Genomic DNA, 12,291 nt, shown 5'->3' on the forward strand with positions numbered 1-12,291 from the left:
CCCTAGCATTCCATATGGACCTCTGAGCCTGCCCAGAATGACCTCTGAGTGCAAAAACAAGTCCTGGGAAGTGCTGGATATGACCAGAAAAATTAAATAAGCCAAATTAAAATAAAGAAACAAGCTTAATAAAAGAAACTAGAACAAAAGAATACATAATGAGTAATTCAATGCATATGACATTTTGCAGAAATAAAAATTCTAGGCATAAAATTATATTAGTTACCCTCCAGGATTACAAGGAGATACATTTGGGTAGGGAAGCTTAAAATATTTTATATATATAAAAAGTGCTTTAGGATATTATGTAATGGACCTAAGACAACAAGTATTTATAAAATATTACAAAATTATAGAACACAAAGATAGATGAGATAGATATATTTAATTGATATATAATGTTAATAGATAGAAAAAGGTATCTATTTTAATAGATGACATTTTAAAATATAATCAGGAATTAAAAAAGAAGCAAGACTCGAATTCAAACTATAACATTATGATAAAAATTATATACATACATATATGGTCACTGAAGTTAGTGAAAGAGTTTTTGTCATGGAAATCATTTTTAATTAATGTAAACACTGTGGTTACAAAGTTGTTCATGACTGAGTTTAATATAAAAGGTGTTTTTGTAATATTTTAAAGTATTAGAGTAGTGCTAAAGCTGGCAGTTAACCTGAAAAAGCTCCCAATACTCAAAGTTGGAACAATCTGAGGATTAAAATAAATTATAAAATTGTGTTTTATCACACATATTAAAGATCTAATATATATAGATATAAAATAACTGAATCAAATAATAAGGGAAGACAATTCTTTCAAAAGAATTTCAAATATTATTTGTAAAACTTCACCACCATCCATAAGAGAAATGTCTTCACATTCCCAACATTGTGTGATCTCAAAGATAGGTGGAAAGCATTACCTTATAACAGAGAAACCAGAGCAAACATTATCGCGGCCAGATAATCAAGTTTATCATCATCATTTAAAAGTTTGATTAAAAATATATGCCCTAGACATACTAGGGAAAAGCATGCTTTTGATACTAAAGTCTTTCACCCTAAACTTGATAAACAGAGTTTAATCATAAGAAGAATTACTAATTTCAAAATTTAGATATATTATTTAAAGCTACTGTCTCTATGCCACAAAATCACCAGTTCATATTTTTTTAAAGTCTTAGAATTATCCTCCAGTGTAGCTAATCACCTTAAGCACACATCCTGTTTTAACATCCAGAGAACACACCCCGCTTTCCCTAATCTTTACCCTGCCTTCCCTAAATCAGAAGCACATACCTGTTTTAATTCCCAGGGCACAAACCTGCTTTCCCTAAACTTCTTTCCCTGTCTTCCCTAAACAGAGAAGCACACAACCTTTTTTAATCCCCTCTCATATCCTATCTGAATGGCTGGTACAGAGTCTACAACCTACTCACCCCTAATATAAATATCCTTTTCCCACCTAAAATAATTGTAGTTACTCTCCCTAGTGGCTGGTGGCTACTTCTTTTTTTATATATGTATTTTTATTTTAATTATAGTGGCTTACATATCGTTCTCAGTAATATTCCAGGTACATATTTACATTGAATCAGGGAAATTCCCACCACCGAATTGTCCTCCCACAACCACTCCCATCCTGCCTCCCATATCCTCCACTATCCCCCCCAGGGGCTACTAGAATGCGTGGTCCCTTCTGTGTTCTGTTTATTACTTAGTGGTTTTATAGCTGTTTGGTCTTGGTGCCTCCATTTCTGCCCCCTCTAATTGGGAGGAGGGACTAGAAAGTTCAAGTTATGTGGTTTTGTTTGAGGAAGAGAAAGGTAATATAATGGGGTAAAAAATTGACTACGCCGACTATGAGCAGAGTCATTCTAGAGGCTCTCATCCTTGGTTTGAGGGACGAAGGTTAAAAGAAGAAGGTGAAACACCACAACAGTTCAAAGAGAGGAATCAAATAAGATATCCAGTGAGCACTGCAGCAATAAAAACATGCGCCACATTTGTGAGTTCTCTAACCACCTGAGATCCGACCTCATCAGTGATTTCTACATCCAGAGACTCTACCTCACCAGTATCTTTTACAGCTTAGGATCTGACCTTACAAGCCTCATTTACACCTAAGAAATATTTATATATATATATATATATATATATATATATATATATATATATATATATATATACAGAGTAAGCTAAGATAATGAAAACAAAATATTATGATTACCTAGAATGAAGGCTACCTTAGACAAGAAGGCAATAAGGAAATGTTGGTAAGTTCCAAGACATTTGGAAAACTTGTATAATAATGTCTCCTTGTGGATACTGTCATTGTGAGATTGTAGTAAAAAATTTAAGATAATAACAATTGGATACACTTAGTAAGTAATATATAGAAACCCCCTGTATTGGCTTCATAACCCTTTCATAAACCTCAAATTACTCTAAATTAAAGACAGAATTACTCATGATGAGCGTATTGGGTGACTTCAGAATAGGTGTATGATAAAGAAATGAAAAATGTTGAAATAAAGTTACCGTATTGTCTTCAATGTCAAGAGTTTGATATTATTAGAGGCTTATAAATGGTTGATTAAAAAAATGGTAAAACAGTGGGATACACCAGTGACTCCTGTGCTAATAAGTAATTCAAACACAAATTCTGTAGCCAAGGAAGTATAAAAACAGAGGTGCAATAACCTGGTGGCTAATTAATTATAGGAAATTTAAAAAAGAAAACACTTGAGAAGAAAGTAAATCTTTCTTGATCCAAGAATCACAGGAAAACTATAATCTTTAAGAATTGATGCAGGACTGGTGACTGTAGTTTTTTGTGGTCATCCATGGTTTCCAGGTTCTTTAATATTAAAAAAATACTGAGTAGTAAAGATGTTCAAAGTCAGAGTTAAAATGTTTAAAAATGTATTGAAAAGTAAATAAGATAGCTCCCCCGTGTGTACCATATATATTGAAAAGAAAAATGAGAGGATGGACTCTCAGGCTGGGAAGAGACCAGTACTCTTTTCCTACTTGTTTACTCTCAGCAGCCTCTTGGCCTCTTCCTGCCTTCATTGTGTAACTGTGGTTACTAACATAGTAGGTTTCAGATTAGTTCCCACTCAAATGCATTTCCTGATATGGAACTGTGGTGAGTTATTTTGCAGACTCCAGAAGGCTAAATCACAGACCAAAGTGGTGTCCAGGATTCAGCACCCTCCTCCCGACTATTTCTTTACTTTTCTTTTCTTTTTTCTTTTTTTTTTTTTTTGTGGTTTTGGGTCACACCTGGCAGTGCTCATGGGTTATGCCTGGCTCCATGTTCAGAAATTGCTCCTGGCAGGCACGGGGGGACCATATGGAACACCGGGATTTGAACTGATGACCTTCTGCATGAAAGGCAAATGCCTTACCTCCATGCTATCTCTCTGGCCCCCTCCCAACTATTTCTAATGACATAAAAGGGACATGTATATCTCCTTTGAATATTGTATATATATTCCTTCAACTGCTATAACTATTATTAAATATCCCTTTAAATGGTGATAATTGTGTCGACTGTCTTATGTTAAATTGTTTATTTTCCCCACTTTTTGTCTTTTCTTCTTTTCGTGAACTGTTCAATAAGAAATTTTGGTGAAAGAGTCCCTCAGTTTAATGCTTATGTTTGAACCACGTCACGGGATTGTTAGACTTGTTCTTGTGGCCCCCATATGTGCTGATAACGCCACGTAGCATTATTCCTTGTTTGCATAGGCACATTAAAATGAAAAATACTATACATACAAATAAGTTCTAATCTAGTAGAGATGGGGGCACACAAATCTTGTGGTGCAATGGGACCTTACACCCTGAACATTGACATAATGACCTGGCACAGGCCTCAGAAGAATGGGCATTCTCCATTCACCTCTAAACTAGGGAAGCCATCTATGAAGCATCCAAGTTTGTCTATGACATCACTTGGAAGCAATCCTCTACCAGGGAAGACCCTACTTGCTGCTCTGACATTGATCTACTCAAAGGAGTCTTCCCTTAACACTGAGAAGACTTAAACAACAACAAAAACAACGATCTGCTTACTGGACAGGGCTTTCTGCATTGCCCTTTAATTGTGAGTTGAATTTAGAGGACGCTTCACACCATCCTGACCTCAGTGTAGGATATACAGATTCCAGGATCTTCAGTACAGAAATATGATACCAACAACAGAGATTGTGTGAAAAATAGAACTGTATTGGCACTACGGACAATGACCAATGATCTGGATTGGACAAACTAGTTTGCCTGGAGCCTAGAGTTGGTCTTGTGTCAGGAAACTTCAGGGGTAGGGTCTCCTTGTATTTAGGCCAAGGCTTTTCCTTTCCATGTCCCCCATACTTTGGTGGGCCTATGCAAACAATAATTGCCACACTAATGACATTTTTACTGTGCTCCGTTGACTCGAAACCTTAAAAAAAAACCACTTAAACTGTTGAGGTTAACTTAAACTAATACGCATGTGCATGGAAATGTAAGAAACTACTATGCCTTCAAGTTTAAGGAGTTTCACAAATTTTATGGCTTTAGATTGCTTTGTGTACCTCTAAGAAATGTTATAATATACTACAGTCTGGGGTCTTGAGGGACAAAGTAATTGTACATGGGTTCTGTTTTATTTTTCTTAATGTTCTTTGACTGTAGGTTCAAAATTGGGGTGTCAGCACAGGGAATTCTTCTGAGAATTCTGTTTTTGGGTGATTGTAAGAAAAAGAGGGGAAAAAAAGAAGAGAAAAGTAAATAAGAAAAAAGAAATCTCAGATTGGGAAGAACTTAATATAAAACTGTTAAAGGACTTTGTGTATGCTCTTTGTGTTTCTCGTCAAGTTTACAAAAATGTTACAGAAAATGCTAGTTAGATATTGTCCATTATTTCTTGTCATTACTTCTTGATGAAACAGAATTCTATTGTCTGGTTACGATTGTTAAAATATAAACTAGGTCATGGGCATGAGGTGTAGATTAGGTCAATGGAGACAGATGAACTGCTGCCAAAGAGAATTGGGTTTTTCTTTCAGAACCATAAGGAGCCATCTTAATTTTTAAATGCATTGCTTGAACTAAGGATATTACAACTAAAGATAGGCTTTCAGTTTTCCAATAGTAGTTAGAGTTCCTTGCCCTCTGACTTTGTCAATCTACTTTATTTGCTTCCTATCTCTATTAAAATATGCCTGCATATGGATTACTAAACTAGAAAAGACCTAAAATATTGAATATTAAAGAAAAATACTAAGGAAAAAAGTTTAATGCTTCCAAATGTACTTACTTCAACAACATACCATAATTATGTCAAAACCAGAAATTAACTGAATATGAATGGGTCTTGAACAATGAGAGTGATATTATGTATTGGGGAAGATGATGTGGTCTATTAGGGTGAAAATTATATCCAGCAATATGGGCACCAGGTTTGAAGAACCTGACAAATGGGATGGACTACTGATTCATGGCCAATAGCCTCTTTATTAGATTTACTTTTGATTTTTCTTACCTTATTTTATTTTCTGATCCACAATCTATATGACTATTAAGATAATAGTTAATCATGAGGACTAAAAAGAAATGGGAAACAAAGTTAAAATACTGGGAAGAAAACTAAAGGTATTTGCCTGTTGCAAGCAGACAGAAGTCAAACACTGGCATAAAAAAATTGAAAGTTTATCGTGGCTACAAGGAGTTAGTTGGAAGTCAGATATTAGCACAACAAAGCCATGAATGTTTGTTTGCAGCAAAGAGACAGAGAAGCCAGAAACTAGCATAATAAAACCAAGGATGTTTGTCACAGCTTGTTCTAATTATAATGATTATATTGGGAAAGAGCAGTTCCATATGGACATATGTGCCAGGCTCAATATCGTATCAGGCAGGTTGTTTCTAAGCTTAGTTTCCAGAGCTTTCTCATAGATGACAATAGTGGAATACTGAGCATGGTTCATGCCTGGACTCCAATTGTGAAGAAGTCTTCCATGCAGAAAATCTGAGATTTCAAAGTAGCAGTCCAAATATGAGACAGTCCAAATGCTGCTAAGAAATAGAAAATCCAATCTATAGGCAAAAGTCTCAACAGGTCTGATGAATTCCAGAGACACAAAAAGGATAAAGAGCAATACTAATGTATAAGTTGTTTTTTATAGGGTCTATATGCATTCCTTTTACAAATAATCTGTTAAACATCTTTCACAATTATACCAATGTCTATCCCGATTTTAGGAAATTAGTAAATTACTGAGTTGGGTAAATTCCTTCTCTAAAGAGAGATTACATTCTAGGGGAATAACAGAAAGTGTATGCTTATAAATATTAATAATAATTTCTATTTTGGAAACCACTATTAAGAAAATCATTAAAATTATCTGTAGAAATTAATAAGTAAGTTTTAAGAAAACCATTAAAATTGAATAAAACCATGTTTATTATATTCAGTAGTTTTGTAAGGCATGGCATGAGCTTTTATTTTCACAAGAAGTATTATGATATCAAGGTCTGCAACAAAAATGATACTTGATCTGTATCTTTTTGATTTTGAAACCATGAGTTAGCCTTTGAGAAACATGCAAACTTACTGTGATGCCATGAATAGGATTCTTCAAAATGTGGATGCCTTAATATTAGATTTTATTATTTATATTAGATTTTATAAAATATTAGATATTTTAAGGTTTTTAAACCTAAACGAGTTAGATTCTATGAAGGTTTATCCAATATAACATGTCCCTCTATAAAGGGAAAGTTTATATAGAAGAAATTCCAGGAAGATGCTAATTTAGAGCAAATATCATGTGAAGATAAAGCAAGACAGAAATTGTAGGCCTGGAAGCCTTATAAATCGAAATCAATCTCTACTACACTATTGTTCTTAGGTATTCCAGAAGTATCAGAAAACAAATGCATTTTTTAAAGTAATCCAATCTGTACTCTGTAGTATGACAGCCCAAGTAAATTGACATAGTTTTAGCTGCTGATATAGGAATACATCAAGTGTGTATAATTCATTTGCTTTTATTTTAGCTAATTATGTAAGAAGCAACCTTTCATATGATTAGAGATGTTTTGATTTGTTTGTTGTTATTATTATTATTACTGTATCAAACCAAAAGATACAGTATGTTTATTTTTATTAGCTGTTTTATTTATTTTATTTTATTGAAACCATTGTGATTTACAAAGTCCTTTATAGTTGAATTTCAGACATACAAATGAATCCAGGCCAATCCCACAACCAGTATCAACCTCCCTCTATCAATGTTCCCAGAGTGCATCCACAACTCTTTGCCACCAAGCCTGCCAATATAACTGGCTCATTTTAAGTTTCTATTGTTATAGTTTGGGTCTTCTTATTCTACTGTTGTTGACTTTGACTTGTCTATTTAGTTCTGTCCTTTTTTATCTCTACCAATGCACCTGAGACCACTTGCACCATCCTTTCTTTTCCTCCTTCCTATATTTTTTGGGGGGGCCACACCTGGTGATGCTCAGGGGTTACTTCTGGCTATGCACTCAGAAATTGGTCCTGGCTTGGGGGATCATATGGGACACCTAGGTCCATCCTAGGTTAGCGCATGCAAGACAAACACCCTACCATTTGCACCACCGCTCCAGCCCCACCCTCCTTTATTTTGCATAAAATGCATAAATAGAAGTTAAATAAAGTAATTTTGTTGGAGCTCCTATCTAATAAAAATGGGTGGCAGTTTTTTGCACATAGGAACAGCAAAATTTGGGGAAAATAAAAAGAAAAATATTTTTGCCTAAAAAACAGGGTGTCCCGACCTATCAAGCATTCTGCCATAAGCCCAACAACAGGCTCCAAGCATACTAAGTTGTCTGACCCCAAAGTCTATTTTATGCTTCCAGGAAAATTTATCCTCAACCATGATTGTCGCAGACAGGCTCTAGTTAATCTGAGTATAAGTAAGTCATGTAATGTGTTCAGGTTTCATCTCACTGTTATGTAGAGAGGCAGGGAAACCCTTCCTAAAAGCATGCTGTTGCTATTTCCAAGCTGTTAGGGTGTCATATGAACCCACCTTGGAGCAAATCAGTGCCAGGGCAACATTAGGGCCTTTCCAGTAGAAGTCTAATTCCTGGTGTTGTTGCAGAAAACTATGCCAGGTTCCAAAGATGGGATCCAAGTTTCAAGGGTGAGCAGTCAATGTTCAATCAAAAGAAGCCTAAGTCAACTCATTATGACAAATGTTCAGGGTGAAAGGCCCCCCTGAAATAAAAATATTAGCGGTTACTATCCCTATTATATAAGAACTTCTTTCTATACTTAATATTTCCCCATTTTAGTGTAGCTATGCAAAAAGAAATAATATCATAGGATAATAATTGTGCATATGATGGTAAACATAACAAAATAACCAATACTTATAACCTGGTTCAAAATGAACACATTAACAAGAGAAATCTATCTACTAGATATTTTAACTAAATAAATTCAAAATATAGGGTGGGAAAAACTACATCTACATAAGGAAATAAATTGTAATAATTATACCTATTAATAAATACACCTAAAATTGCATACAAATGATATATACATATCCCCTTTAAGACTTCTGAAATAGTCTGGAGTGGGGAATAAAATCCGGAGCACAGCTTCAACCTGCGATATGGTCTTGTGCAATCTGAAAAATGACTCATAGCAGTTATGGATGAAGAAATGTCCTAAAGCTAGGGTTTCTCAAAAGCTAAATCTAGTAGTGAGCAATAGTCCACAGTGAAGGGAGGTGGGAGAAAAGGGGACACCAAGAGTAAATCAGCTTCTTCTGGAGTTGAGGCAAGGAGGGTTGAGAATATATCATTTTGCTTAGGAAACTGGTTGATAGCTGGTTGGGGTGGAGGTGGGGATTGATTGTTCCAGTTCCTGAGGATTTAAGAACTGAGGATAAAATGGGTAAAATAGGGAGAAAGGACAGATCAGGAGTAAGACAGTGAATGGATAGAAAGGATTGAAAAGTGGTAAATAGGGGAGGGGGAACAGAAAAGGTTATATATAACAGGGGAAGGACTACATACATCATAGAGAGACATTATGTACAATACAGACAGACATAGAGGTGGAGACCTTTAACACTCTTGTGCACACATGACAGTCAATGAAGATCAATACATAGGTAGCAGTTAAAAAACTGACCCAGGTTAAACAGATCAGAGAACTTAAAAAATATAAATTCGGCAGGTCAGATTGGAAGGTTTTCCAATTCCTATGTAAATCATCATTGGTGATAGTAAATTTTGCTGAAACAAAGGCTTCCTGGGTTAGATTTCACATAACACATTTTTAAACAGTCATAATTTTCAAGTCTAGAATACTAAGTATTACAATTATGAGCACTGTAAAAGAAGTGTGTACAATGAAATATCTTTTAACACATCTTTAGCATCCAGGTTGTCAAGTAAATTGACAACATGGACATTAAGATATAAAATTATACCAGCTTGAATTGAAAAAAAAATTGCAAAAACATACTCAATGCCAGGCCATAGCACAGCAGTAGGGCATTTACCTCACATGCAGCTGACCCAGGACGGACAGTGATTCGATCCTCTGGTGTCCCATATGGTCCCCCAAGCCAGGAGCGATTTCTGAGTGCATAGCCAGGAGTAACTCCTGAACAGCACTGAGTGTGAACAAAAAAACAAAAACAAAAAACCAAAGTCAATAAATGAGCACTGAAACAAGAGTCTATGGCATTCAGTTGCCTATTCCAATAATATCTATGGACATAAACTTTAGATAATATTAGCAGGCATAATCATATGGAAAATGAATAAAGTAGAGTATTTGTCAAAAAATTATCATAATGCACACTCGAAGTATATTCGAAGTATAATTTAGAACTGTAATGTGAAACTAAGGTGACCAAACTATATCTTCAAGACCACTGTGAACAAAAATATTAGAGAGTTATTGTAGATATATTAAAATTAAGACACTAAAACATTCTTATAGTGAACACTGTAATGGAAAGTCATGGCTTCCAAAAGTATTTTGCACCTGTTTCTGTGGATAAAAGCATTGGAATATTATTATAGACATCAATAAAAAAGTTAATTAAACATCTACTCAGTCTAAGCAGCTATATATGTTGCTACTTAGATTTGAAGTATAAAAGAGAATATAAGCTTCCACTTATGGGCATTACATTTTTCTATATACCTAACTTTATTTTTATCTAATTTTAAAATTTTTATTTACTCACCATGGTTACAAATATGTTCATAATTGGGGTTCCACTCAGTTTATTTCCTTCTACTCAATATACTGTAAAGCCAATTGTGTTTGAGACAACTACCATTTAGTCCATTGTGTTTATTGATAGTTATACTAAATATCACATATAAGTGATATATTGCTTCATTTAACATAATATCTTCTAGTTCCATCATGTTGCTGCAAAGTGCATGATTGCATCATTCCTTAAAAGTATGTAGTATTCCACTGTATATATGTACCACATCTTAATGTTCCATTCATCTGTTGTTGGACATCTAGGTTGATTTAAATCTTAGCTATACCTGACTGTTGCAATGAATAGGGTTTTCATACACACTTTTGGTTGAAATTTTTTATGTCCTGGGTATAGATACTCAACCAGGGATTGCTGGATATTATGGCAGCTCAATCTTAAGTTTACTGAGAAACCTCCATATTGTTTGACATCAGGGTTGGACCAGGCATCATTCCCACTAGCAGTGGATGAGAGTTTCTTTCTCACTACATCCCATCCAACATGGACTGTTCCCAGTAATTTTGATATGTGCCATCCTTACTGGTATAAGATGATATTTCATTATTGTCTTGATTTGGATTTCCCCAATTATAAGTGATATAAAAAATGAACATTTTTTCATGTGTCTATTGACCATCTGTTACTCTTCCTCAGAAAAGTATCTATTCATTCTTTTTCCATATATTTGATGGGATTTTTAGGTTTTGTGTAGTTAACCTTCTTTCTTACTTTGTATATCCTAGATATCAAAACATTATCTGATGTGCTGAGTAAAAAATGTTCTCCCATTCAGTTTTCTGTCTTCTAATTTTAGCTCTTGTTTCTTTTGCCATACAGAAACTTTTTATTTTTATGTAGTCATTTATTAAGGTTTGATACTATAGCTCTTGCCATTGGCATCCTATCATCAAAGACTCCTTTGAGATATAAGTCTTGAAGTGTTGCCTATGTTTTCCTCATGAATTTTACGTGTCATCCTTGAGCAGGGGCCATGCTAATCTTCTCCGTATCGCTCCAATTTTAGTATATGTGCTGCTGAAGCTAGCACTCCTTATGAATTTTATGGATCCGGGTTTAATCTCAAAATTCATAATTTATTTTGAATTGAGTTTTCAAGTTATTGGCTCCTTTGTCAAAGTTTAGTTGACTGTATACTTGGAAGTTTGTCACTGGATATGCTGTTCTGTCCTATTGGTCTGAGAATCTGTCTTTGTTTCAATATGATTTTTTTTTGTGATCACTATGGCTTTGTAGCAGAGCTTTAAATTAAATAATGAGATGCCTCCAAATTTTTAACAAAAAATTCAATTTATTTACTTATCCTGGGTCTTTTATGGTTCCACACACTTTATAGTTTATTGTTCTAAATCCTCAATAAATGATGTTTACATTTGAATAGGGATATCATTGAATCTATAGAGTATTTTATGTAAGGCGGTCATTTTGATAATATTGATTCTTCCAACCCATAAACATGGAATGTTTCTATATTTCCTAAGGTATTCTTCAAATTCTTTTTGAAGTGGTTTGAAGTTTTCTTGGTTATGTCTCTCATCTTTCTTGTTAAGTTGAATCCTAGGTATTTGAAAATTTTGAAGACTATTTTAAGTGGTATAGACCCTTTGATCTCTTTCTACTATTGGCTTATTGTTTCTAGGAGCCTTTCTGTGAACTCTATAGGGTCTTTGATGTTTATCAGTATGTCATCTGCAAATAGAGATAGTTTGACTTCCTCTTTTCCAATTTTTTTTTCTTCTCTTGTTTGATTTCTATTGCTAGGACTTGTAATACTATATTGAATAAAAGTGTAGACAATGGACATCCTTGCCTAGTGCCTGACCTTAGTGGAAATACTTTGAGTTTTTCCCTATTAAAAAATAATGTTGGCTGTGGTATACTTGTAGATAGCTGTTACTCTTTTTAGGAAAGTTCCTTCCACCTTTATTTTGTTGAGGATTTTCATCATGAATAGATATTGGATTTTGACAAATGTTTTCTCTGAA

The 12,291-nt window shown here is 34.4% G+C and overlaps 1 non-coding gene across 1 annotated transcript; it reads right to left on the reverse strand.

The window, feature by feature from the left end:
- Positions 1-11,228: 11,228 nt before the first annotated feature.
- LOC126009735 (U6 spliceosomal RNA) lies at positions 11,229-11,336 on the reverse strand. The gene has a single exon (XR_007495950.1). It is a non-coding gene; the product is annotated as a U6 spliceosomal RNA (small nuclear RNA).
- Positions 11,337-12,291: the final 955 nt, after the last annotated feature.

Source organism: Suncus etruscus, chromosome 5 (assembly GCF_024139225.1).
Source record: "Suncus etruscus isolate mSunEtr1 chromosome 5, mSunEtr1.pri.cur, whole genome shotgun sequence".
Classification (NCBI taxonomy): domain Eukaryota; kingdom Metazoa; phylum Chordata; class Mammalia; order Eulipotyphla; family Soricidae; genus Suncus; species Suncus etruscus.